The sequence below is a fragment of the Lactuca sativa genome, chromosome 3, assembly GCF_002870075.4.
Source record: "Lactuca sativa cultivar Salinas chromosome 3, Lsat_Salinas_v11, whole genome shotgun sequence".
Lineage (NCBI taxonomy): Eukaryota > Viridiplantae > Streptophyta > Magnoliopsida > Asterales > Asteraceae > Lactuca > Lactuca sativa.
The window spans coordinates 99,914,626-99,930,630 of NC_056625.2; positions in this window are offsets into that span (position 1 = coordinate 99,914,626).

Consider the following 16,005-nt stretch of genomic DNA (forward strand, 5'->3'; position numbering starts at 1 on the left):
CTTTTCTGAATGGGGAACTTGAAGAAACTGTGTACGTGGAGCAACCTCCTGGCTTCGTGAATGAAAAGCATCCAGATCACTGCTACATCTTGGATAAAGCTATTTATGGTCTGAAACAAGCACCTAGGGCATGGTATGAAACACTTACTAAGTTTTTAAAGATATCAAAATTCAAACAAGGTTCGGTTGACCCAACCTTCTTTCGTAAAAAGGAAGGTAACAACCTAATGATCGTTCAAATCTATGTCGATGATATCATCTTTGGCTCAATGAATCCCAGCCTAACTGTTGAATTCAGAAAGCTGATGGAGACAAAATTTGAAATGAGCTCAATGGGTCCGATTAACTTTTTCCTTGGTTTAAATATTAGACAGGGACCCGAAGGCATCTTTATTAACCAGGAAGCATATACCAAGACTCTTCTTGCCAAGTTTGGCATGGCGGGAGATTCAAAGGTCAAAGTCCCTATGGCGTTCGATACCAAGCTCACACCATCTTTGGAAAAACCGGCAGTCAACATAACACTTTATCGCCAAATGATTGGATCTCTGATGTACCTCATAGCTAGCAGGCCTGATATAATGTTTCCAGTTTGCTATTGTGCCAGGTTTCAAGCAAATCTGCGTGAACCACACATGTTGGCAGTGAAGAACATATTCCGGTACCTGAAGCGAATGACCTCTCTTGGTCTTTGGTATCCCTCAAACTCGGGTTTCTTTGTTCAAGCCTACTCAGATGCAGACCTTAAAGGATGTGGTCTACATCAGAAAAGCACTACAGGAGGCTGTCAATTCCTCGACAGGAAGTTGGTGAGCTGGAAATCTAAGAAACAAACGTGTGTTTCTCTGTCTACAGCCGAAGCAGAGTACATTGCAACCGCCTCATGCACATCTCAAGTGATTTGGATCCAAAGCCAACTTCGGGACTATGGACTCAATATGAAAAAGATCCCACTATATTGTGACTCTGAAAGGGCAATTAGGATCTGTCATAACCTAGTGCAACATTCTAAGACGAAGCATATAGCACTGAGGTATCACTTTATTAAGGATCATGTTGAAGAAGGAAATGTCAAGATTCACTTTGTTCAAACCACTGATCAACTAGCTGACATCTTCACCAAAGCCCTTCCTGAAGCAAGTTTTAATAAAATTCTACAAGGCCTAGGTATGATGGAATCGGAGTCAGTACCAAAAATGCATTCTCAGAACTAAAAGTTGGAAGCAAAATGAACCAAACGCTCGGTCTATTTCGGGCTCGGTTCACATAGGAACCAAAATGTACCGAGCGCTCGGTCTATTTCGGGTTCGGTCCCATTGCACTTTTTTTTCTTATCTATCCAAGGTGATATTTTTGGTTGTACCCATTTGTACATTAGTTTTTCCAAAAATTCCAAAACCAATTTTTTTTGAACCGAGCGTTCGATCTATTTCGGGTTCGGTTCCAGAAATTATTTTTTTTGTTTGGTTTCTTTTGTTTTTCTCTTTACAAAAATATAAAACGTTCCAAAAATATTTTCTTTTTCTTTTTGTATCTTCTTTTGTTTGTATTTAATGGTTTACAAATTAACGATGGGGCAGGTATCATTCTCACACTTTCTACTAGCTAAGTGTCCCTAGAAGTATGCTGTTGCATGTCGTCCAAAGCCTCAACTAATTCTGAATAAAAGCCTTATTGACTTGGTATATACAAACCGTGTCTTCCCAATCAGGCTGCTGCATTTATTCTAATAATGAGCTACCTCACTCTTTTCTCATATGAGTTAGGAGTTTTCTGCTTTGTCACTATAATTTTAGCAGAGGTACTTTGGTTTTCTTACACCATCTCAAATATTTTTCTCCATCATATTCGTTTCATACAAGTAACCCTTGAGATTCTCAGAAATTACCACTGAGGTTTATGGTTACACAATCTCTGTGTTTGTGATCTTAGCTTCGTGTCACTACGTGTTAAGTGAAACCCACAATTCCATACCTACTATGTATTGACGGTGAACACTTAAATTTGCTCTAGTTTTCACTTATGAATTAACGAATACACCCAAGTGGTTGTACCATGACATCTCTAATTTTTCTTTTTGTGTGATTCTTATGAAATCGTTACATACCATAACATTTGTTACCTTAGAATCCAATTTTAATTTTTTTTTTCTTGAGATTTCACACCAAGTATTTCTAACATGTCACTTAAATATTATCCAAGCCTACTTGTTCAACAGACCACATTGGTCTAACAAGTACTTCATTCGGTTTCTCTCTTATGTCAAGATTAGGAACTCTGAACTGAAGCGAAAGCCACCCTTATCAGCCTCTTTAAAAGATGCCTTTCAACAATTCTTAACAAGTGATTGATCGTAATTCAACGGGAAACCACACAAACACTTTAAAGTCTCTCTTGACTTTGAAGGAAGCGATTTGTGCCCGGGATCCACTGTTTCGTGTCTTTATTGACATCACAAATTCCCACATATGTGTTGCTTTATTTCTTTATCTTTGACACTCTATGCACGAAAATCTTTTTGATTTTCCAAAAATCTGGTTTCGTTCATTATAAGCTATTTTTATGGCTTCGGTTTTAATGCAATATTCTCAACGGGATGTTATGGCTAATACTACACGTGTTTACTTTTATCTATAAAGACAGCTCATTTTAAAAGGATAAGTTGCTGACTCGGCGAAAAGTCAAAACGTTTTGGCATTTAAAACGGCGCTTGATGGGAAGGCGTGCAAAACGGAATAGTTTTTCTCTCTCATACGTAATCATAGGGGTTGCTAATTTGTCACGCGTCAATCATCTTAGGAAACGCTTCAATTTTCAAGAAGATTTGGGGGCAGATTCTTCTCTCTCCTCTAACCCACAGTATAAAGGGTAAACCCTAAAGTCTTTTACATCTCTACTGCACCCAAAATTTAGAGAGCAAGAAACAATTATTTTCTCCCACTGTTCATCTTCTTCTCCAAAACACTCTTCAATGGCGGATTCTTCTTCTGTTTACGCCACCTCCCACATTCTGCTTATCTGACCTCAGCAAAGCATGATCATTGATCTCACCCAACATGTCTACGGCGCATTCATGTTCCCAATTGTGGAGTGTCTCAAACACTCTCCACTGGTTCCAGCACCAACCAAGGTTGAACTCGTTCCAATGGAGTATTTGTCGCAGATCTTCTCAACTGCCCACTATGAGAAGTCTGTCGATCGCATTTTCTTCGACATTCTTGATACTAAAACCTCCATCTCCAAACAGCGATTTTGTTCGCTTCTAGGGTTCGAACCTGATGAGTCTAGGGTTAACCCTGAGTCTATTCCGGTGGGACAGTTGTTTTCCATGTTTTACAACATGGGATACACTGAGATTCTAACTACAGTCACAAAATTCAAGAAATCCTGTCTTCCTCCACAGTGGAATGGCTTCTTCACGGTGCTCTTCAAGGGTTTGTCAGAAAGAAGCGCAGGTTCTGACGGGGCTAGCCGTCTGTTTATGTCAATTCTCTACGAGTTATATCATGGCCTTAATCTTGACTATGGCTCTGTGTTATGGCAACATTTGATCCAAAGTCTTGCCTCTACTTCTCGCCATTCTGAGATTTCTTATGCCAGATTCTGGACACTGGTCACAAAGTGGGCAATGGACAAGTATCATGTCCCTGTCGTTGCTGATTCTCCACTCTCCTCAATCGCCGTTTTCCACACAACGAAGATCATCGTGACTGATTCTTCCAAGTTTCAGTTCGTTGGCTCAATCCCTGAGTCAATGTATATGTGTGTTCCTAGGGATAGTCGCATCATGAAGACCTACAAGGAGTTTCTTCGTTCAGGACCTAGAGAGCTCACTCCAGAAATGATTCAATCCATCCACGATGCTGAGAAGCCTGCTCCCAGGGGCAAGAAACCAGAAAAAGGGGAAAGACAAGAAAGTTGTCAAAGGAGCGAAAGGTCCTTCTCCAAAGAAGCGAAAACCTCCGAAGGCAGCTCAATCACCTCCACCAAAGAAGAGGAAAACCTAGCCCTGGCGCAAACTCATTCTTGCCTCTTCCTCCAGTGAATCAGAGGATGAGAGTTCAGACTCAGAGGAGTCGCTTCGAGGTAACACTCCTCCACATTCGCCTTCGCCTGAGGTACCCGTTTCATCTAAACCTGTCTCTCCTCCCCCAATCTCCATCTCTATTTCCATTCCCCCCATAACCTCCACTACTCATATACCACCCACCTCTATACCTGTACCACCTCCTATTTTCTCAGAAGCTACGACAACAACCACCACTGGAGTTCGAACCAACGTATTTGATACGGGGGCTCATACTTCAGCACCAAAACACACACCCACTAATGAACAAACTTCCATACCCGAACCTACTACCACAACCAAACCTCCACCCTCGCCTTTATCTCCCAACCACTCAGCAGATGATGAACCTTTTCTTGGTGGAGAAGACATCACTTTTGAGTCTGTCTACTGTAGTCCGTACCAAGTTCAAAGTGATGATGACGATGATGCTCCTGTCACTAAAAAGAATCTAAAGGAACTTCATGAGAAAATCGACAGTCTCATCGCTTCCTCCTCTTCCTCTCGGTCCAGAATCTCAGAGGATGTCATTTAGGGGCTAGTTGATTCTTTCACCAAGGCACAAGAAGCCTCAATCAACTCTACCACTGCTGCTATCAACGCATCTACCAAGGCGTGTGCTGCTGCGACCGAAAAAGTCGAAAAACTATTTCTAGATGCTAACAATGTTTTCCAGTCTTTACAGGGGGTTGCTGCATCCAATGCAACAAAGATCAATTCCGTTGTCGAGAAGCTGGCCACTTCATTCGCATCCGAACTGCAGTCCTTTGCCAGTCTTCGTCAGTCTCTCGACGATGACAATAAAACCCTCCAGGCGACTGTTAAGGAGCGCTTGACAAAGCTGTAAGAAGATCTCGCTTCAGAAAACTCCGTGATGGATGCTCTTGCTCGCAAAACCACTGCTCTAAAGGTAAAGAGTCTTCAACTTTTCCAATTAGAAAAGGAGGTTGCGTCTCTCTGATCTGAGCGAGTGGTCATTTCCACGTGTGTTTTAGATGTCCACGCCACCCTCTCCAACATTATTGAAGCGCATGATCCCATTCTAAACTATTCTGTGAGGCGCACTCTAGTTGAGAAGCTTGCTCCCGCCCTTGATCTACTCAGAAAAATTGAAGGGCTTCCTGAGTTCGTGGCTCATCCAAAACAAGGGGGAGAAGATGTGTCTCAACCGCCTCCCACTTCTACATCAACTAAAGCAACTGAACCTCCTCCAACAAGTCAACCTTCAGGTTCGGGTGCTAAAGATAAAGGGAAGAAGATTGTTGAAGACAGTGATGATGATGATGATAAAGAGACCATCGCTGATCTCTTGAAGAAACAAGGCCGGGAAAAGGATGCATACATGAGTGCTCGCGTTGCCAGAGAGGCCGAGGCGAACAAAAGAAAAATGAAGGAGGCTCATGATCTTGTTGAGAGTCGCAAAACTCTATTTCCTCCGTGGACTCTCGAGAAGCTTATCAAAGAAGCCATTGATACTTCCAGCATCTTATGGCTCGAACCAGTGATTTCCTTGGACAGGGTCAATTCTGTCGACTCTTAGTTTGACATGCCCTTGACCCGAAAGGCCTTCATTTTTCATGCTTTTTCTCACATTGCTGATGTCCCTCATCCTCACCCGAAGGTTGATAGGGAGCTTGTTGAATTCTATCTGAGGTCTGCTCAGCCGTAGTATCAGACATGGAGTGCCCAGAAGATTATAAACGTTCGGGTTCTAAAACCTTTTCGGGAGGGGAACTTCACGAATGTTCGGTTCAAAGTGCTGAGGGGGTCTGCCAAAACAGAACATGCTATTTCACTTGCCGATCTTCCTAACCAGAATCCACATGATTGGATCATTCTGCACAACATCCTTCTCACCAACGAAGTTGAGTATGGGCCAATCATAGATCACTACAAAAGGATGTTGGTATGCTACAACATGGAGGTTGTCAAGATGGATCAGGAGATCGCAAGTATATTCAAGAAAAAGCCTACCATTTCTCCTGTTGGTTCTACAAGTGATTTAAATATGATGCAGATGGGAAGAATTGACCCGAAACAGAACTCTGTCATGTTCACCAGGAACAAAGGCCAAGAATGCCTGTTCGCCTTGGCAAATAAGCATCTGTACACCACTGCATGCTTGGAACATGTTCTGAGTATTATCAATTGATGTAAGCAGAACTCTGCAGATGACAAGAAGTATTTTGATGACATGATCCAGCGGTACATTTGGTTCAGACAAACCATTCTCGCTCTTATTTCTCGTCTATTCGACACCACAAAGAAAGTTCCTGCAGTTGGACCCAGCAAGCCGAAGTAGAGTCTCACTCCAATTGACGCAAAGGGGGAGATTGTAGGGTCCGTTAGGTGTTGCGTCTTGGGCTCGTTCTTAAGTCCAATTTTGTATCCGAATTGGGCCTGTCCATCCGTGATTTTATATTCTAGGGTTTAGTATATATAGATGCTTGCATGCGTCTTAGTACGTAAGATTTGAAGCCGATTATTTCATAGATATTATTTTTATCGTTTGTAACCCTAGTAGCCTCTACAGCGGAAATTCTTTGTCGAGCTCTGCTGAGGCTTGAATCTATTGAATCATTCGACATATTTTGATTCACTCTTGTGCTTGATATTTATGTTTTACGTTTCTGTGATTAACCTGTTTAAAGATCTAAACAATCAAAGAGTTATTCAACTCATCACGAACAAAATGCTTACCGACAACGGGTTCCCTCATCGAACACCATAAGTACTCTCCCACTAGGGTCTCGTATCGTCACTAATTGACGCTCGCAGTCTATCACAACTCCATATCGGCTCAACCAATCCATGCCCACTATAACACACACATCCCCCATCGCAATCGGAACGAGATCTATCGGGAACTCCACACCGAAGATCTCAAGGACACATCCTCGAATCACATCCGTAGCATACACTGCTCGCTCATCAGCTATGGAAACTCACAGAGGTCGACCCAACGCCTCTCGATGGATACTAATGTGTTGGATTAATGTCTAAGTCCATAACTATAATTGGTAAGACTTGACCTGACCCGACATGGTCCATTTGGGTTGCATGGCATCATGCACTTGGATAGACTATAATGAGAGAAATAAGACACTTATGGTTATTACTATATTATAAGTTCTAGTATATTAATAATAAGAATAATAAGATTATTTAATTAGTATTGATCAAGAATTAATCTAGGATTAATTAAGTGATCAAAAGAAGGCTAATTAAATATATGGGTTGATTGTGTAAATCATCCATACTTGTATAGTGGGCTAATGCTCCATGGATAATCAAGTTGGGCTAAAACCCATAGGATGGTCCATGGATGCTCCATGGTGTATTTGAACCCATGGATCCAAGGAAATGGAAAGTCATCACAATTAGGGTTTAACCTAATTGTAACACTATATAAAGATCTTATTCTTGACAAAATCGGCGACTAGTATCATCTAGAGAGGGCTAGCCGATTTTCATGATGTGTAGAATTCTCTCAAGTTATTCCAAGTGTATTTGGTGTTGTGTGAACCACTTGAAGTGTAAAACCCTTATTTTCTATAAGTATGGAATGTAGCCTTCTACCAAGACCCGAATGTTCTGTATGTATGAAGTGTAGTCTTCTACCAAGACCCGAATGTTTTGTATGTATGAAGTGTAGTCTTCTACCAAGACACGAATGTTTTGTAAGTATGAAGTGTAGTCTTCTACCAAGACCCGAATGTTTTGTATGTATGAAGTGTAGTCTTCTACCAAGACCCGAATGTTTTGTAAGTATGAAGTGTAGTCTTCTACCAAGACCCGAATGTTTTCTAAGTATAATGATAGTTTTTCCTTTCTATTGACTAGTACTAGAGCACTTAGTCTAACTCCTCGTTTATGTGAAAGAAATCACAAAATAAAGTAAACAGGGAAAATATAATCATGTAAGTGTTATTGTCTTGGGTTACCAAGACAAACACGACATCGCTGAAGCGAAAGATAGACCCTATGGAACATCCGAAGAGTGTCCCCTCATCCTCTGTAGCGGCAGCAGGGTGGAGGGAGGGTTAGTCCCCGTATCGATCTCTTAATGCAGATCGTCAACCTAATGATCCTCCGAAGATTCACATCTCATCCACTTTTGCAACAGTGGACAGTCGGATGGTTAGTCCCGTCACTGACTACTAAATAAGTGACAACCTTAGACATCCGTAGACGTTCATCGACCACTGGTGCTAATAAGTGGGATTCGGAATGGTAAGTCCCGCCGAAATATCCCACTGAACTGGGATAGGAAAGACGATTTACACAGTAAGTACTAATAAATCATCCTCTTAGTTCTAAGTACAAGTATCCAAGGTAAGTAAATACAGGATAATGCACCTATGAAGAAGTGTTCCTGTATGGTATTCATGTAAGTGTGTTCATGTAACAGGTAAGTATATGTAAACATATTCATGTATCATATAATCCTAAGTACGTGTACTCATGTATTATGTAAGGCATTAGTATAGACTCATGAATGAACTGACTCTTATGTGATTCCTTGTAATAGAAGTAATGTTTGATATCTTCACATTATTCCTATGATAATTTACTGGAAAGTATGTGGTTGTTCAAGTAGATTTAAGCACCCTCGATACACCAGGGTGCGGGAAACTGAACGAAGGATGAAAACTATAATCTCTAACATATAAATGAACATATGCGCATAAGTATAGTTTGATTCAGGAAGGTAAAATAATGGTTTTGCAAGATATCTAGGAGTTTTGAACAATAATTTAGAGTGACTTGAAGTCATTAAACATTTCAAAACTAATACTTCTGTTATCCAAGTATTTTAAGATAGATAACCATTTCTTGTGACACCTTTTGAAATATGTGAAATCTACCGAGTGAAAACACAGTTATAAAATACATATCAATGATTTAATAACATGTTTGTTTCTACTTGTATTCCCCCCCCCCATTAAAGCATTTAAAATCATTTAAAATATTGATTAGGGGTATGAACTGAACGGTATAGGATGGCTAGGTGTCAAGCGAGGACTTGTGCACACACTACGATCCTAATGAACATATAATCACACATATATGCACTCAATTAGACTCAATTGACTAATTGATAATGTTTAAGACATCCTAGACATAATTAACACTTTATATAAGTGTTTTAAGCCTTAAGGATTTCATCTAAGCTATTGAGGAACATGGTATTTGTGTTTAGGGTTTCCAAAGGACCCTATATGGGAGTTTACTCTTCATAAACCATCACACATGGAGTTTACGGTTGTAAACTCTTGAGTTTACGACCGTAAACTCCCAAACATGTGTGTTTGGTGTGTTTTGAAGTCCCAAATGCTTTTTAGAATTATCCTAACTTAGTGGCTAAGTCCTTGGAAGGGTTTAAGGTCTAGAAGTACTCCAAATAGGATTTTACAGCCTCAAGGCCATTCCCCTTGGAGTTTAGGGCCGTAAACTCCCTTGGGGTGTCGTTTGTGTTGCTTTCAAGCCTCTTGCACTTGTGGGATATGTTCTAGACTTTTATTCCTAGCATATGAAGGCATTAGGCACACCTTAGTGCCCTTTTTAGGAGTTTACGGCCCAAGAACCATGTCTTGGCCGTAAACTCACTTGGTTAAGTGATTTTGAGGTGGTTTGGTCCTTCCATTAAGTGTGTAACAATTTTTTGTAAAGTCCTAGGGCTTTAGGTGTCATAAAAACACCCTTTTGTGCATTTATATGGAGTTTACGGCCTAAGATTCACTTGGGCCGTAAACTCACCTTTGTTTGTGTCATTTGATGTGTTTAAGACCTTAAACTACTTGGGAAAATAGCCTAGATACAAGCCTTAAAGTCCTAGTGTCCTTAAAACACCATTTAGTGTTAGAAAATGGACTTTACGGCCTATGAGAGTTCTGGGCCGTAAACTCCCAATCTTGGGTGGATTTTGGCTTGTTTTCTTGTCCCTAACATGCATACATAAACATCTAAGGCCTTATCATAACACAAGTGTCGGTTTTGGCTTTGTTTCGGGAGTTTACCGCCCAAGAACACCTTGGGGTGTAAACTCCTAGATTTAATGATTTAGCCATCTAAATCATGTTATAAGCATCTAATAAGCATTCTAATACTACTAGAAAAGGGTACTCACAATCTGGGATAAAAACCCGAAGATCCGTCAGAGAGAAAATGGCTTTTCTCTAGTTGGAATTGTGAATAATGAATTAATTTAATTCAGAAAACTATTTATAGTCCTGAAATATTTTGACAGAAAATATTTCTATTCTCGAACTTGGACTGAAACATTATGAAACTTGAAACGTTCAAATTTCACAAACCCAGGAGCATCCACTCTCCTGATATTTCCTGAAGTGTAAACCCTATTGTACACAAACTTGTTCGGAAAAGTCTGAAAATCACTGAAACTGGATTGGCTTCTATTGAATAGATATTGTTCGTACAAATGGAAATTTCGGGTTGTCACAAATTCCATAAGTTATAAGATAAAGAAAAGTTAATTCTTTTATTAGTTTAAAGTCTTCCATAACTTGTCCTCAAGTTATGGAACTTGAAGAGTTTTTGGATTAAAACTACCTTAAACACATAAGTTATGGAATTAATTTTGAATAGTTTCAAAAACTTGCCCTTAAGTTTTGGAATTTGAAAAGTTTTCACGTATGAATACTTTAATTCCAAGTTAGCCCTTAGATTAAAGAGTTAAAATTCAACCCTTATACTTTATAATATTATAAGTTAGTAATATATATATATATATATATATATATATATATATATATATATATATATATATATATATGTATAAGAGTAAAGTCAGTCTTACTGCTAGTACGCCTCATTCACGAAGTCGGTCTATAAGGTGTTGGATTAGTGTCTAAGTCCATAACTGTTTTGGTATGTACTTGACCCGATGGTGCATGGTCCTTTTGGGTTGCCTTCACCAAAGCAACTTGATAGGATGAATTATGGAGATAAAGGATTAAATATGATTTATTAATATATTATAGGAATAATATATTAAAGGAGAAATTATATTGTTTAATTAAAATTAGTCAATAATTAATTGGTAATTAGTTTTGTGACTAAAAGAGATTAATTAAAATTAAGGGACTAGAATTGTAATTATAGGATAATTGCAATTTGGGCCATGGATTGCCTTATAATAAGGAGTGGACGAATTCTATGGGGAAACCCATAAGGAAATCATCCAAGGCCCTAATTAAAGGAATCCATTGGTTGCTTAGGGCTTAAGCATCCAAATTAGGGTTTCCTTGTTAGATAACCCCAATAGCCTCATTATATAGAGATCCCTAAAGGACCAAAAATGTGGAGAAGCTTTCTTCTAGGGTTAGAACACGTTTTGGGCAGCCTCCATCCTCTCTCCTCTTCATCCTCTTGCTTATGGTGTTTGTGAACCATTAGAGGAGTGACAATTGTGACTCTAAGCTTTCTAAAGTCAATACAAGGAGATTTGGGATTGTTATTGCTACATAACAATCAAGGTAACATATTAAACCTATTCTCATGTTAATATGATTACTTGAATGCTAGAATTAGGGTTTATAGTCTTGGATAACTTGCATGTACAATAGAGAAACCTAGATCCAAGCATTAGGGTTTATATGAGCACATAGGATGTTCTTAGGACCAAAACCCTACAGTGGTATCAGAGCCTAGACTAGTTTCTATTGTGTTGATGCTTGATATGTTTGAAAAATTCGATTTTTTGGTTTCTGGAGGCTGGACTCGCCGAGTCCATAGCTGAACTCGCCAAGTTCATGCTGACTCGACGAGTCCATGCTTAAGTCGACGAGTCAACTCGTCAGATGGAGCATATCCTGGGATTTCTTGCTGTTTTTGCTTAAGGATAGTTTCCTTATCATATTAGATCAATATAAATCCGATTTTATGATATATTTGACTATATTCTTGATCTAATTGAAGATATTTATCAATTAATAAAATATTTGTTTCCCTATGTGATAATTGATTAATTATTGTGATTAAATTGATTATTGTTTTGCAAGAAATCATTAACAAATCAAATATGGATAATTATGTGATTAAATGTTAATTAAGATTATTTGTTATTTGATCCTTGTTGTTATGAAAAGTTTCATATTTTCCCCTTAGGTTTTATAGTTTAAATTTGAACCCAAAAGTTTTGTTGTTTTGAAATTTAAATAGTTGAAACCCTAATGTTTTGAAAAAGGTTTCAAAACTTGCCCTCAAGTTTTGGAATTTAAATTTTGATTAATAGTTTAATTTTGATGTATATTTAAATTCTAAACCCTAATGTTTTGAAATGTTTCAAAACTTGCCCTCAAGTCTTGGAACTTAAAAGTTGATTACAAGTTTAATTAGGAATGTTAAATTCTAAAACCCTAGTATTGTTTTGTAAAAGTTCAAATTACACCCTTATGGTTTTATTAATTAATTAAGGTGTATAATTAAAGGAAGTTTAATAAATTCATAAAAGTTTTGGTTTAAAATTTAATTGAATTAAAAGTCTAATTGTTAAATTTGACCACCTAATATTTTAAAAGTGTAAAACACACTGTATACTATATATATAACATTAAAAGTCTAACATTATATATATATATATATATATATATATGTATGAGTAAAAGTCAGTCTTACCGTTAGTAGACCTCATTCACGAAGCTGGTCTATAAGGGGTGTTTAAGGAAATTGCCTACAAAATGGCGATTGAAAGGGTATCCACTCTTACCCACCGCACTCTTGACTAGTGGAGGGTCGTTAGCCGAACAGGTAGGATAGGACGAAACCTTCCATTATAAGTATAATGAAGTATAAAAGTAACTAAATGTTTTCATAAAATTCCCAATCTTAGTTACTTAGGCAAAAGTGAATTGATGCAATTCCATGAAATTACACTTTGTGCCCTTGCGAAGACGTTAGCGGAGCGTGTGTGGTTTACCAACACACTAAATGGTTATAAGAAAAGGTAGCAAAGGGTGACTCAATGTTTGTCATAGTTCAGTGGAGCGTGTGTGGTTTACCGGCACATCGAATAGATGACTGTAACATGTGAGGGCACCATGTAAGTTTGCATGGTTATTCACACCCGCTTTGTGATCCTCGGCATCCTAGTCACAAACAAGAGGGCATATCGAGATTAAAACATGCCAATGAAATGTTCAATGAATCTCAAAGGATCTAGGAGTTTTCATAGATTTAAAACTTAAATTTCTTTTTCGTTTTTCATGGTGGAAATTAGTGAATCGTCATTCACTTACCTTCAAATGTTCTGCAATTTGGGTTACGGCATCCCTCTCCCGAGTTGTAGAATATTATGTTGGGTCCTAGCCTTAGTATCTCATTTGGGTGATTTACTAAGGACTTAATCAATCAACTAACTTGAATTCGTCTTTCTCCCGTTTTGTAGATGTCAAAGTTCGACAACTATGGTCTTCCCAAACCCCGTGGAACAAGCATTCCACATGAAGATGATATTCCACGATTCGATCAAGGAACAAGAAATCATCCTTCACTTCCTCCACCTCCTCCAATTATTCTCCCTAACCCAAAAGTTCGAAGGCTTGAAAAGTTCAAGCTCACTCAAGCCCTTTTGGCAAGTAAACATAAAGAAGGAAAGTCGGTGTGTGCACACGTCCTAGGGATGAAGTCACACATTGATAGGTTAAGAATGTTAGGATCCGTCGTCTGTGAGGAAATAGCTGTTGATTGGGTTCTTCAGTCACTTCCTAACTCATATAGTGAGTTCGTAAGAGAGTACTATATGATGAACCACGATGTGACCCTTATAGATCTCACCTATATGCTTATTGCTGCTGAATCAGCAATGGTTTTGCGCAATAGAAAAGCAAAGTTGATTGATGAATCTGCCTTCAAGACCTCTATGGATATAGACAATGGCAACGAAAGACATGCTATGATCGAAAATTTTGATCATAAGAGAAAGGCAATGTCTGAAGTAGTTCCATGTCATGTTCCAAAAGAGTCAATTTGCTTTTATTGCCAAGAGAAGGGGCATTGGAGACGAAGCTGCCCCATTTACCTAAGAGATCTAAGATATGGGAGAGTCAAAACGTATGGCTCTGATTTAGGTAAAATCCATTGACTAACTCTTTTAAGCTTCTATTCTAGATTCTTAATACATAATGTGATAAGATTACAATTGATGTTTTGTAGGATCGAAGAAAAGAAAGGAAGCTTAAGGGAAGAAGTGAGCAGAATCTAACCGTGAAGGAATGGATTTCGGTCGCATTTCTCGAAGATTAGATTCTTGAGCTACTACTTAGAGTTAGAATTAGATTGCTAAGAAAGATGTATTAGCATAGTTTTTCAATGAATTGCATTGTAAGGACAAAATTTTTCCGCAATAAAATAAATTTTGATTTTATATTATTTATTTATCCTTGCAATGGCGTATATGAAAAAAAAATGATGCTTGAATGTTTCTATTATTAGCAATAATGGATTTGGTTCTTATTATGTTATTTATGGAAAGTCGAGAGTTTACCAAATAGGGAGAGTTTCTCATCGCCCAAAGTTTCAATTGGACAAAAATTTGGAATCACACAACTTGGTTGCACGATGAATGAGAAATCTCATATTTGATAATTAGACTAATTTATTGCCAAAGTGTCAAGTGAAGGACTAGGAGATCGAGTACACAAAGTTGTGTGTTGATCAAGTCCACCATAAGAGTAACAAAGATATTCGTCATGATTTACTAAATGTTTAGTAAATGTGATTATACTTACAAGATTAAGTGTAATTCTAGATTGATTAAAAAAGGTTTAATTCAATAGTAGAACGAATAAGAAGAATCAAGTAGGCAGAAAGATAAAAGTTTCTCCATTCTAAGAAGAAGTGAGAGTACCTTTTATGCTTTATGATGGGTCTTAATGATTAAGAACCATATCTCAATTAATCCTCTAAGTGAGTCTTAGTACAATTGTATGTCTAAGAAGAGGAATCAAGAATTAAAGAAATGGTTAAATCAAGAAGTCAATCATACTTCGTTCCAAAAACAAGTCTTAGAGTTAAATTGTGAAATTGAGTGATAAGTAGTAAGAAGGTTTATAACATTCATCAAATGTGGAAAGTTGTGATGTCTTGAATAAGACAAAGACCAACTAGGACCAATTTATGAAGTGTTTTGATAAAAGCTACACTAACTCTTGAATAGTTGGTTGTCAAGAAATGTTCAGTGACAAAAGAATCTTATATGTCAAGGAGTCAGTGGGAGCCTTGATGGTCTTGAAAGGTTTCAAGAAGAAATCAAATAAAACTTATCGATCATCACTAGCACACGAGTTGAGGTTTACAACCTATCTTGTTGACATTATTTTGTTTCTGTGCCAATCCAATCGAGTTAATTATGCATGCAAGTCCTATGGGTTCTCATTTGAATGCATAAAAGGCAAGGACCTTGATCAATGGAAAGTACATTGATAAGAAAAGGTGAGCTGCTTAACTACTTGGAAGACGTGGTGGGCAGCTGTGCTACCATAAGGCAAGAAATCGAGATTAAGAAAGTTCGATCCATATGAGTTTGAATTTGTCGTAAACTTTGGTTTTGACAAATTCACATGGATAGGAACAAATACACCATTTAAATCTAAGTGTCATAAGATTTCCTCCTTCATGAAAATGATTGTGAGGAAATGCTTTCACTAAGAAAGATTTTAAGAAGATAGTGATTGTAAAATTGCATTCTCGAATTCGATCATGGTTACGGTATCGCTTTCCATGATTTGAATTGTAAGGTTTGGCAATTAGTCTTAATTGTTTAGACACACATATGAACTCTCTAAGGCAAAGGTGTATAAGAGGCCTTGATAAAAGATTATCAAAGCATTAAGTATTAGAAACATGAATTTAAGAAATTCAATAAGTATTGTTTTTCTGAAAGTTTAGCTGTTTCTGAATACATGTCGAAGCTAGTG